The sequence below is a fragment of the Schistocerca piceifrons genome, chromosome 11 (genome assembly GCF_021461385.2).
Source record: "Schistocerca piceifrons isolate TAMUIC-IGC-003096 chromosome 11, iqSchPice1.1, whole genome shotgun sequence".
Lineage (NCBI taxonomy): Eukaryota > Metazoa > Arthropoda > Insecta > Orthoptera > Acrididae > Schistocerca > Schistocerca piceifrons.
In genome coordinates this window covers 168,628,180-168,639,483 of record NC_060148.1, presented here as the reverse complement: position 1 = coordinate 168,639,483, position 11,304 = coordinate 168,628,180, and positions in this window count along the sequence as shown.

The following is an 11,304-nucleotide window of genomic DNA, read 5'->3' as shown; positions in this document are numbered from 1 at the left end:
TTTAAGTTATGTACAAGTCAATTGATTGCAGTTGTGACACTGGCAATGTACTGGTAATCATACAGTACTGCATTTTGTGAAGCACCAAATTTTACACTTCTCCAATCTCTGCACCACTTTGAAATCTCATCAAGACCTGACTGGATATTTGAGCAGCTCCTTTCGCCTAATATTTCATTATAGGTAACTGAATCACCTGCAAAGAGTCTGAGGTTGCTGCTAATATTGTCTGCTTGATCACAATTCCTTTTACAGGTTTCTAGGGGTTGTAGCTGAAGTTCTGATAAGGAAGATAGGATCCCATTTCACGGTACACACACAGTACAGACAAATGAGCTCTGACGTGTGCACTTTAGAGGAGCCAATGGCACGTGTCCTCTTCTATGTGACAAAGCTGTTCTGCTGTGGTGGCAAGTGAAGTGTGTGGTTGGGCATTGTCACGGTGGAGGAAAACATTTCCCTTTTCCTTTCAGACCGTCGTTAGCCGTTGTTTCAGAGTTCACAGTGTTGTGATGTAACGTGCTGAATATATCGTTGTTCTACGATTGAGGAAATCTACATTCTTTGACGTCGAGTGTGTGGCTCGTCTGTGGAGCAGCGAAGGCCCCAGTTGTGGACATACGGGTTTCTCGTATCCATCATTGCAGTTGGCCAAAAACAGTATGCAACAACACAATTACAAAAGAGGCTGACAACGGTGCCCTTGCCTCAATTTGTGGGCAGATCTATCTTCAAACTTACTTTATATTCAATCAGTACATTTCTGGACACGGATTCCTTACCAAAACTTTTATCTACTAAGTCCCCTCTACATCCCTGGAAGCTTGTAATAGCAACTGTGGAATGTCCTGTACAGAAAATGAACGTTTAAGTACCCAACACACTTCTCTGGGCTCACACCTCGAACTACTTCTAGTTGTGTCGTCGGTGCTCCAGCCGAGATAACGTGCCGCTGCCTCCCTACTGAGGAATCTTCAACCTCAGTCTCATCACAACTTTTATTTGATAGGTCATATGTTACAAGTTATGTATATTCGAGGTGGAGGGGAGGGGGGGGGGGGGGGGGGGGACGGACAAAAGGAAAGGAACTAACGATTTCAGCTGTATTGCGACTTTTATGTGGAATCAGTGGCGACGAGTGCAAGTGTGTGCTGGATTGGGACTCCCACACGGGATCTCCTATTTACTAGGCAGTTGCGTTAGCCGCTGTGCCACCCACACACACTGTTTATCACAAATGAATGGACAATGTTGGTACACTCCACACCTAACTCAGATTCCCACCTACAGCCTGTACTCCCCATCCGTATCCTCCACGCTTGCCTATTTTAGATTCTCAGTGGAGGTCAAACGTAAATGTGCAACTGCAATGAAGGTTGTAGATTCGTTACCCATCGAAGCAAACAGACATCATCCGTTCATATAATACGAAGGTCGAATGAAAAGTAATGCCTCTACCTTCGTTAATTGGGTTTGGATGGAAATATTTTAATAAATCAAATGCAGAAATAATACTTAGAACGTGATCTTTAATGACCAATATTCACTTTTCCATATAATCACCAGCCAATTGGACACATTTCTGCCAATGATGAACAAGGTTTCTGAAGCCGTCACGGAAGAAGTCGACACAGTTTGCACAACCACAGTATCACACAGTTCTCTCGACATCTTCATCAGAAGCATAATGATGTCCCCGCAGATCATCTTTCGTTATCGGGAATAGATGGAAGTCGGACGGTGCTAAATCTGGACTGTATGGAGGATGCCGTACAGTAGTGCGATTCAGTCTCTAAAAGTTCTGCTGTGGTGGCACTAGAAGTGTGTCGTTGGGCATTGTCAAGGTGAAGGAAAACATTTCCATTTTCCTTTCGGACCCTCATTAGCTGTCGTTTCAGAGTTCACAGCGTTGTGATGTAACGCTCTGAATATTGTTGTTCCAAGATCAAGGAAATCAACAGGTATAACATCATCTGCATCCCAGAACACTGTGGCCACGATTTTTCCAGATGAGGTCTGCGTCTCAAATTCCTTTTTCTGGAGCGAGTCTGAGTCGATATTCCACAGAATGATGTTTCATCTCCTGTCACAATTGAATGGAGAAAGGTGTCACCATTCTCGTAACATGAGAGGACTTCCTGATAAATTTCAAGTCTGTGCGCTTTCATTTCAGGAGTCAGCATCCGGGGTACCCATTGTGCACAGATCTTCTGATAGCCGAGCAAAGCAACAATGTGACCCACACGTTCTTGTGAAATGGCAATTGTGCTTGCAATTTCTCTCCGAGTGATCCGACAATCGTCCTGAATCAATGTGTCAACATTTTACTTGTGAAGCTCGGTGGCTGCTGTCACGGGACGTCCAACTCTTCGTCTGCCACACAGGTCAGATGTTCCCCCCTCGACATCTTTAAACTTACTCCCGCAATGGCGCACAGTACTCACGTCGACAGAATCACCATAAACTGCTACCATCCTCTGTGAATCTCCTTTGGGGTGACACCTGTTGCAGTCGAGATCTCAATGACTGCACGTCGCTTAAATCGCACTGACTGACCGTCTGCACAGGGTTCCAAACTTTACACTGTAACAACACAACTGTTCAATGCTGAGGCTTCCTGCCAACTGGAGCTAGAGAGAAGAGGCTACAGAACAAGCGAGTACTTGCCGCATTCCGATGCCGCCAACTGTTGAAGAGTTACGGAAGTGGAGGCATTACTTTTCAGTCAACCCGAGTATATGATAGACGATTTCAAGAAATATGTTGCTGATGCAGTCGGTACTCTCACGGATTGCTGAAATTAAATAGATTATACCGGGCCAGTAACCCAGCGAAAAAGGAGCACCTAACATTACACAAGTGCGCAGCAGGTCTAGAAATGGAAGCACATCCTGTATGTGCCTTTACAGTTTACAGGCCACTTACACATGAACACTTGACAGTCATGTTAGTGAATATGACCCAGGAAATCACTGGACAGTTAAAGTCTAAAAGTGGTAATGGTACAGCAATTAAAAATTCAATTTCAAAAAATATTATGCCCCTTTAATATGTCTAGCCCACTCCCAGACTGTAACAACCAACCACATACAATTTATTCTCACTTTTACAGAAGATTGTATTAATATACGAGAAGCTATATATATCACTGGGTGCTTACAAATACTAATTCAGATCTTATGTCACTTCAGTGCACTGATTTCTGAGAAACTGTCTACACTAACAGAAAAAAATCAGAACATCAAGAAGGAGTTGTGCAACATAAAGAAATTTGGTAGGCACGTTTCCACTTCCGGAAAATGACATCCATTCAAATTCCGTGCCAGTCGCAGAAGAGTGGCGCTAGTAATGACACTTGCTTTAAATATGTACTGTAACGGTTGTGAGCATTAGGTACCTTTTAAATTGCACACGGTGAGTCGACGTTAGTTACAAATACTTTAAGGCGACAAAGACGCCATTATCAAAACCTGACCGAGTTTCAGTGAGGTCACGTAATAGGGCTACGAGAAGCTGAATGTTCCTTCTGCTATATTGCAGGATAAGTTAGCAGGAAAGTGGCCGCTGTACGTGACTGCTGGCAGCAGTGGTCACAGGAACGCACGGTCGCAAGAGCACCGGGCTCCGGACGACCGAGCGGCACTGCCGAGACAGAAGACCGACGTGTACGGCACGTGGCTCCCGTATGTCACACTGCATCTGCAGCAGCAGTTGTCACCACAGTTACACACCAAACTGTTACAAATCTGTTACTCCGAGGACAGCCTCGAGCCAGACGCCCCGTAGCGTGCGTTCCACTGACTCCGAACCACTACCATTTGCAACTTCACTGGTGTCAAGCAAGAGCTCACTGGAGGCCAGGGTGGAAGTTATTTTCTGATCGAAGGTGGTCCTGCCTCAGTGCCAGTGTCGGTTAGGAGGAGGCCAGTTGAGGCCTGTCTGCTTGCTGGACACACTGGATCTACATCTGAAGTTACGATCCCGTATGTCATTTCCTACGACAGCAGGATTATCACACGAATCCCGACTGCAAATTCGTGCGCACCAATACGGTTCGATCTGTCGTGCCGCCACTCACAAACAGCATTCCGGGGGGTGTTTTCCGACAGGATAACGCTCGCTCGCACGCTCTACGGGGTGTCGACGTGTCGCCTCGGCGTGCTCGATCCCCGGACTCGCCTCCAGTTGAGAACGTGCGGGACGTCATCGCACGACAACTCCGGCATCGACCGTCGCTGTACCGACCGACCGAGTGCGACAGGCGCGGAACTCCAGACAGACGTATTCTCAAAATTTCATTGCTCTACATAATTACTTTTGGTATTGTGATTTTTTTCTGTAAGTGTACAGCACAGATTGCTTACAACACTAATTCAGATCTTACGTCACTCGAGTGAGCAAAGTGCGTGCACAGTAAACCGACGAGGAACTTTATAACTACTCGAGGAAAAACACTGCCGAGGCACCTTTGACCTTTCCGGGAGAGAAGAACTACGTTGACTGTTTCACTAATTCTGAAGTACAGATTCACCATGTACACACTTTGCCTCTTTCTTCTATACACCTGCACACTTGCTGTCACATTTAACAAATATACAGTGACAGTGACAAACAATGAGTTTACAATTCAGAAAAACACTTTACAAGACCACAAGTAATATTAATAAGAAATTTGGAGATCAGTCCAATGTGAGACATAAACACCCTTCACCACTTCAAGTTTTCTGTTTTCATCCGACAACTGTATTGCCAGCAACATACCGTTTGCTATGTGGAGATACGATTTAAATTGCTCCGACATCATACAAATCACAATATACTTCCAGAAACAGAAAATTAGTGATGTAGGTGGCTCTTGTACCTCATACAAGTGAGGGCACAGAAACATTAATTTCATTCCAGTGAAGTTCCCCTATTCTGGAGCCTTGCAGATAATGCGACAATTCTAAATTCAACCATAACTACAATGTATTTTACAAATAGGAAACAGTGGAGTACAAAACTGTTTTGCTAGACCATAAATCTAAAACCTCAGTCTCAGGATACCCCATGAAGGTTCCTTGACAGTCTGAATTGGTCAAAACCATTTCTTATTCAAATAATACTATTGTTACTTTTAAATAAAAATGTTTTACTGTGACAGTCCATTTCCAAAATACAGAAGTTCCGTGTAGCATTCTGAGGGCACGTCCTTCCACCTCATGGTCTTGGATCTTTGTATTTCATTATGTTGACACAGTGGTTGCAAAAAGGCAGTTCTGCTGATGTTTCTGTAGCCGTAAATCATTTGTTTCACACAATGTCATTTCTGAGGGAACACAGTCCAGAAAGGAAGACTAACTGAGAACAATTACTCTACCAACTGTTTAGAAACACATACCCTACTTAATTTCTTGCACTTAGACATAAAAAAATGAAATGAACATACGGAATGGTTGGCCGGGAGGGCCCATTCGGGGGAGTTCGGCCGCTTACACGTGAACACGAATGCCCGAGTCTAGGGGCGTTCCTAACTATTGCTTAACATTCCTCTGCATTGCCGGTGATAATTTTACCTCATACGGGTATAACAAACAGAATTTTCCATCATCACACTCTTCAACTCCCCCTAAAAAGCTATTGGCCCTCTAAGGCTACAGTCTCATTTGTATTATTCGGCTCCATATCAATTTTTCTCTCTTTATGTTAATATCCTTCTAACATCGGGTAAATAGGAGATTCCCACTGCCACAATTCCACAGTAATTTTTCCACCGACGGTATCATCTATATTGAAACCTAGAGATCGGACCGTACAGTAAATTTCAACCCTAATGTAACAGTTTTTTTCTGACCTTAAGTGCTTCCTTTCTCACACCGATGCCTCGAGGAAGGAAATGTTGACTGTTACAGATCAGTACTCACGTCACTCCTACACGTACATCCGCCAGTCTTTCATTTTATAATAAGTACGCTATTTTTACCTGCCAACTACTGACCGGAGCACAGTACTTCTCTTATACTACGAACTGATATCCTCGGTCATTAAAAATAGAAGTTAAGGTTGACATAGAACATATATATCAATGAACCAGTGGCTCCAGTGGCTGCACTGAGGTGGGTTTCAAACTGGAATATCTGAAAATGTTACTCAATTTTAACAAAAGTGCTTCAAAGAGCACTGTCTATTTATAATTACAAAGCTTTGCTAAATGCACTCTTTAGAAGAGTATTTTGGAACTGGCAGTTATTAGTGATCGTTAAACAAAGAAATTCTTTCTCGCTAGTGGATTTTCAATGAACCAAACAATTCGAGTGGCTAAGGGTGGCCGATTTGCACACACCGCTCAGACAACTTTTCCTGCACAGCTGTTAAACTGCAGCACATTCTCCCAGTTGACCAACTAGCTGAGCCAAATTCGTACACAGTCCGTGTGCCTGCTCCGAACACCTGTACTGCTCAGTTAAATCGCCAACACACAAAATGCAGGTTATACCGGCAGTATTTTGCACGTGTGGTGACTTTTGTTATACATTCCATCTCGTAATGCTGCAGAGTTCATCGCTGGATTTTCAGAGTCAGCAAGCTCAGCACGGCAAGCTGGTTCTAAGTGTCCACACGACGGTCCGGTTGTGACATCATCATCAGACCGCTTCCTAAGATCGCAGAGTCGTGACGGTGCGCGATGCAGGCACCCGACGAGGTGTGACGTCAAGTCACGTGCCCATTTTTACATCATTGCAAGATTGTATCGGTGCTATAATGGCCGGTACAAAAAATAAAGAGGCTACCTTTTATAATGACACATTTTCATGTATGCAGATGTATAAATTGACTTTCTCCTTTAATGATGCTTTTCAGTTTACACCGACGTATAAATCGAAACACGTCATTAAAGAAAGTCGTCACAAAACAATCGGAAACTTCCGTGTATCTTTCGTGCTGTCCATTATAGCACCGACACAATCTTCAAAGTAGTGTTGCTCTATTCAGCACTGATTGTGAGGCCCACAGCTAGTGATATTTCAGTCATTCCCCTTTTCTGTTGCTGTTGTTTTTGTGCTTTTGCTTTTCTAGGGCCTCTCTGTACACCCTAGTAATGTTGAAACTTGATAAAACTATATTACCAGCTAAATGGATTGTTCTTCCTGACTCCCAGTGCACAATCGGCTGCTGCCGCCAATTTATCCGTGCCGTCCACACGACAGTCGGTCTCGTTTTCCTCGAGCCGGGTGTTATTGCCTCTTTTGGTAGTTGCTACGTACACTTAGTCACGAGTAATGAGGGTATAGCCCTATACGGCCGAAGGCCAAAACTTTAAAAGAGTGTCTGCAATTTATCTGACAGCTGGAACGGGCACGATGGTCGAGCCAGGTCGGGCCACGTGCAGCCGTGCGAGAGTTCGGGCATTTGCCAGTAGGTGACGGCACATTTGAGTCACTGAGCTCAGCAGAGGAGGGCATTACGTTCACTCCGTCAGTATGACGTGACGCCGTATCGAAGATGACTGTAGATGTGTGTCGACTTTTGTGAATACTCTAGACATATTGTCCCGGTAGTGCCATTTGCTTTCTCGGCTTCGGACGTGGTGGTTCAAACTGGTCTCTCTTCTGTGGTATACGAGGGTGCTTTGAAAAGTTCCCAGAATCACCGTGAGAGGTCAGTGCTAGAGCAACAAGTTGTTCACGTAATATTCATTGCACTGTTGCGCGTAAACATGTGCCACGTCGCTGCTCTCGGAAGAGAGGTGTGGTTCTATTGCTGTTCCCGCGCAGTGATTTGCGAAGATGGAAAAAAATTCAGGTTCGAGCAGTGATTAAGTACTTTGTAAAGAGAAGTATGAAAGCAAAGGACATTCGTGCCGATTTCCGGAATACACTGGGGGACTCTGCTCCTTCATAGTCAACTGTTGCCAAGAGGACAAACGAATTTATATTCGGCCAGGAGAGCTTAGATGGTGATCTGTGCAGTGGTCGACTAAGGTGTGTCACTGCCCCAGAAATCATTGCAAAAGTGCGTAAAAAGGTCACGGAGGATCGTCGATCGAAAGTGTGTGAAATTGCTAACACTTGCCAGATGTCATCTGGAAGGGTGTATCACTTTTTAACTGAAGAATTAGAAATTAAAAAATTATCTGCAAGATGGGTGCCACCACCCTTGATGCTGGGTCAAAAATGCACGAGAATGGACATATCGGAACAATATCTGGCCCGTATTAGGAGAAACGAACAAGACTCTTTGCCACTGTTTGTGACCACAGATGAGACTTGGGTGCACTACTATACCCCAGAGATAAAACGGCAGTCAAAGCAGTAGAAACATGCTGATTCTCTGCCACCACAGAAAGCAAAGACAATTCCTTCGGCGGGAAAGGTAAAAGCACCAGTATTTTGGGATGCGAAGGGGATTCTGTTTGTAGATTGTCTCCCCACTGGGCAAACAATTACTGGAGAATACTATGCTAACCTTCTGGACAAATTTCAACAAAAGATACGCGAAAAAGGGCCAGGTTTAGCAAGGAAGAAAGCCACCTTCCATCGAGACAATGTGTGCCCAGACACGTTCCATCGGTGTGGAAAAATTACACCGACTGAGGTACGAATTTTTGCCACACCTGCCTTATTCACCTGATACGGCTCCGTCAGACTTCCACCTCTTCCCAAAACTGAAAATTTTTCTCGGTGGACGAAGATTCACTTCGAATGAAGAATTGATAGCCGGAGTTGACGATTATTTTGCAGGCCCGGAGGAAACCCATTTTCGAGATGGGACTAAGACACCGGAACATCGTTGGACTGAGTGCATTAATCTACGAGGAGACGAGCTCGAAAAATAAAAAAAGTTTCGGTGACTTAAGTACTTTTTTCCTATTCCGTTCCGAGAACTTTTCAAACCACCCTCGTACATTTACTGTTCTCTCAATATGTCGACAGCTTCTGACGCCGTTATGAGAGAAAATCTGAAAGTTTTCAGCATTAACAATGAGTTTCACTGTAATCGTGTTTCACAAGAATACATTGACAGACAGAACTGGAGGACACTGCAGTACGGGCAACACTGTGGCAGCAGGAGTGCAGCAGGCACACTGCAGGTGTGGCACGCGATCTGGAAGAGTCTGGCGCACTTATCCGCTGTCGAGGAACGTGGAAGGAGTGGCTGTGCCTACAGTGCCCGTCCATTACGTAAACCTAAATTCAGTGACATCCGATCGTGGAGCTCCGTCAAAACAGACAAGTGGATCTGTTACAAACCTTATATATTATAGACTACATTCCAGAACATGTATTCTGAGCATGAGAAATGTAAATTTTCAGCAAAATTGTTAATAATACAATGAAAGCAGTAGCAGCATATCAATGTGGACTTAGGCATTAAGTTCTATTTCTTTCTGATTTATTAATAGTAAATCTAAAGTAGCATTTGGATGTACAAAACTCTGATTATCGAGCAAACTAATCGACCCGGCAGAAAAACTCGAGGACAGCGGTGAAAAGATCAGTAAATTTCCAAAAGATGAGAAACTTTCCATTTAATTTTATGTAGCATACACACATATTGATTAAGATTGTTTTTAAGTACGTATACAAAATGGAAGTATGTGAATATTCTTAAAAACAGTGTGGGGGCACAAATAGCCGGTGGCCATCTTGTCTCAAGTCATTCGCGGGCCACAGCTGCACCAGTGAACACGTACCTATCGGGGAGGGCGATCGGGTCGCATTTCTGTAGTATTCTGTATTCTCGGACTTCCGGGATTCGTGCGGGTTGGCAGCAGATACTTAGAAAATCTGCGGTCGTACGATCGTGTGGATACAGGAATATTCCGTCGAGAGAGTGACAGTGCAGACTTGGAATAATTCACACGATGTGAAGGGTAGAACTCAAAAACATTTTTGTGGGTTTGTAACCGTTCTGAACTTGTCATTTTAGCTCGTTTGACCGTGTGGAGCTCTCAATTGAACTCAAAAGTTTTCAGTACTTTATCAGTACTACTCATTATTTACTGTGATACACAGCTCTAGTTTCTTTTACTTTACAGCTCAGTCGTTACTTTGATTCAGATTAAAGAAGATAACGATAAACCCTGATTTTTATTTAAATCAAAATTTCAGTGACTAGTGAACATTATTTATTTTTCATTGCACAGTCAAAGCCGGCCAGCATATTTTTTAATTATTGAACTTTTGTGTAATTAATCACGAGAATAATGTGATAAAAGTGTTTGGTTGTCCTCTACACATTAATGTATCCAAACAATTAAAAATCAACACGGGGTCGCAGAAGAGCTTCTGTGAAGTTTGGAAGGTAGGAGATGAGGTACTGGCAGAATTGAAGCTGTGAGGACAGATTGTGAGTCGTACTTGGGTAGCTCAGATGGTAGAACACTTTGCCATGAAAGACAAAGGTCCCGAGTTCGAGTCTCGGTCCGGTACATATTTGTAATCTGCCAGGAAGTTTCATATCGGCGCACACTCCGCTGCAGAGTGAAAATCTCATTCTAAAAATCAACACACATTCTAAAACTCATAGGAACAATTTGAAGTAGAATTTTTTTCCCTTTTCTTTCTTTTATTGATACATAAATCATTACACGCCCACTAATGAACAAATGAAGATAACATTTTATTTCTCTTTTCCTTCCGCTTCCTCCAAAACTCTCTCACTTTATCAGAATGACCTTTTTTTCCTCTCATCTTACCATTTCACAAAAGCTGTTTTTCTGTTCATTTTATCCTGAAACCCTCTCCATTTTTTGACATCTTGTTTGAATTTGTTTCTCCTGACTACACTAAAATTTTTTTGTCCACTTTCCATTTTAAATGAATATGTGGATCTTCCTTCATTGTCTTTACATGTCCAAGCAGCATAACACTTCTTTTCCTGACCTCGTCTGTTTTTTTAGGGCATGATGAGTATATTTCCTTACTTGGTCTCAAAACCAAATTGGCACCTTCGTTTTTGACTGGACTGAATATTTCTCGCAGGATTCTTCTTTCTATCTTTACGAAATCTTCTAATGACCTTTTGCATTTGGATAAAAGTGGTGTTTCCAACCCACAGAGGACTCACTGATTTAGAACTCTATTATAATGCCTTAATTTCATATCTTTTTAAAAGCATTTCTATTGTACAGATTTCTCACTTCAATGTATGCCCTTTTCATTTTTTCAGTCCAGATACAGATAGCTTATGTTTCACTTTTTATGATTACATTTTCATCCACATATTTAAAGATGTCAGTTTTCTAGATGTTGTCATACTTGGTCTTTAAAATTCTTGGTGAGTTACTTTCATTGGAGTATTCAGCCTTTTCAAATGATATTT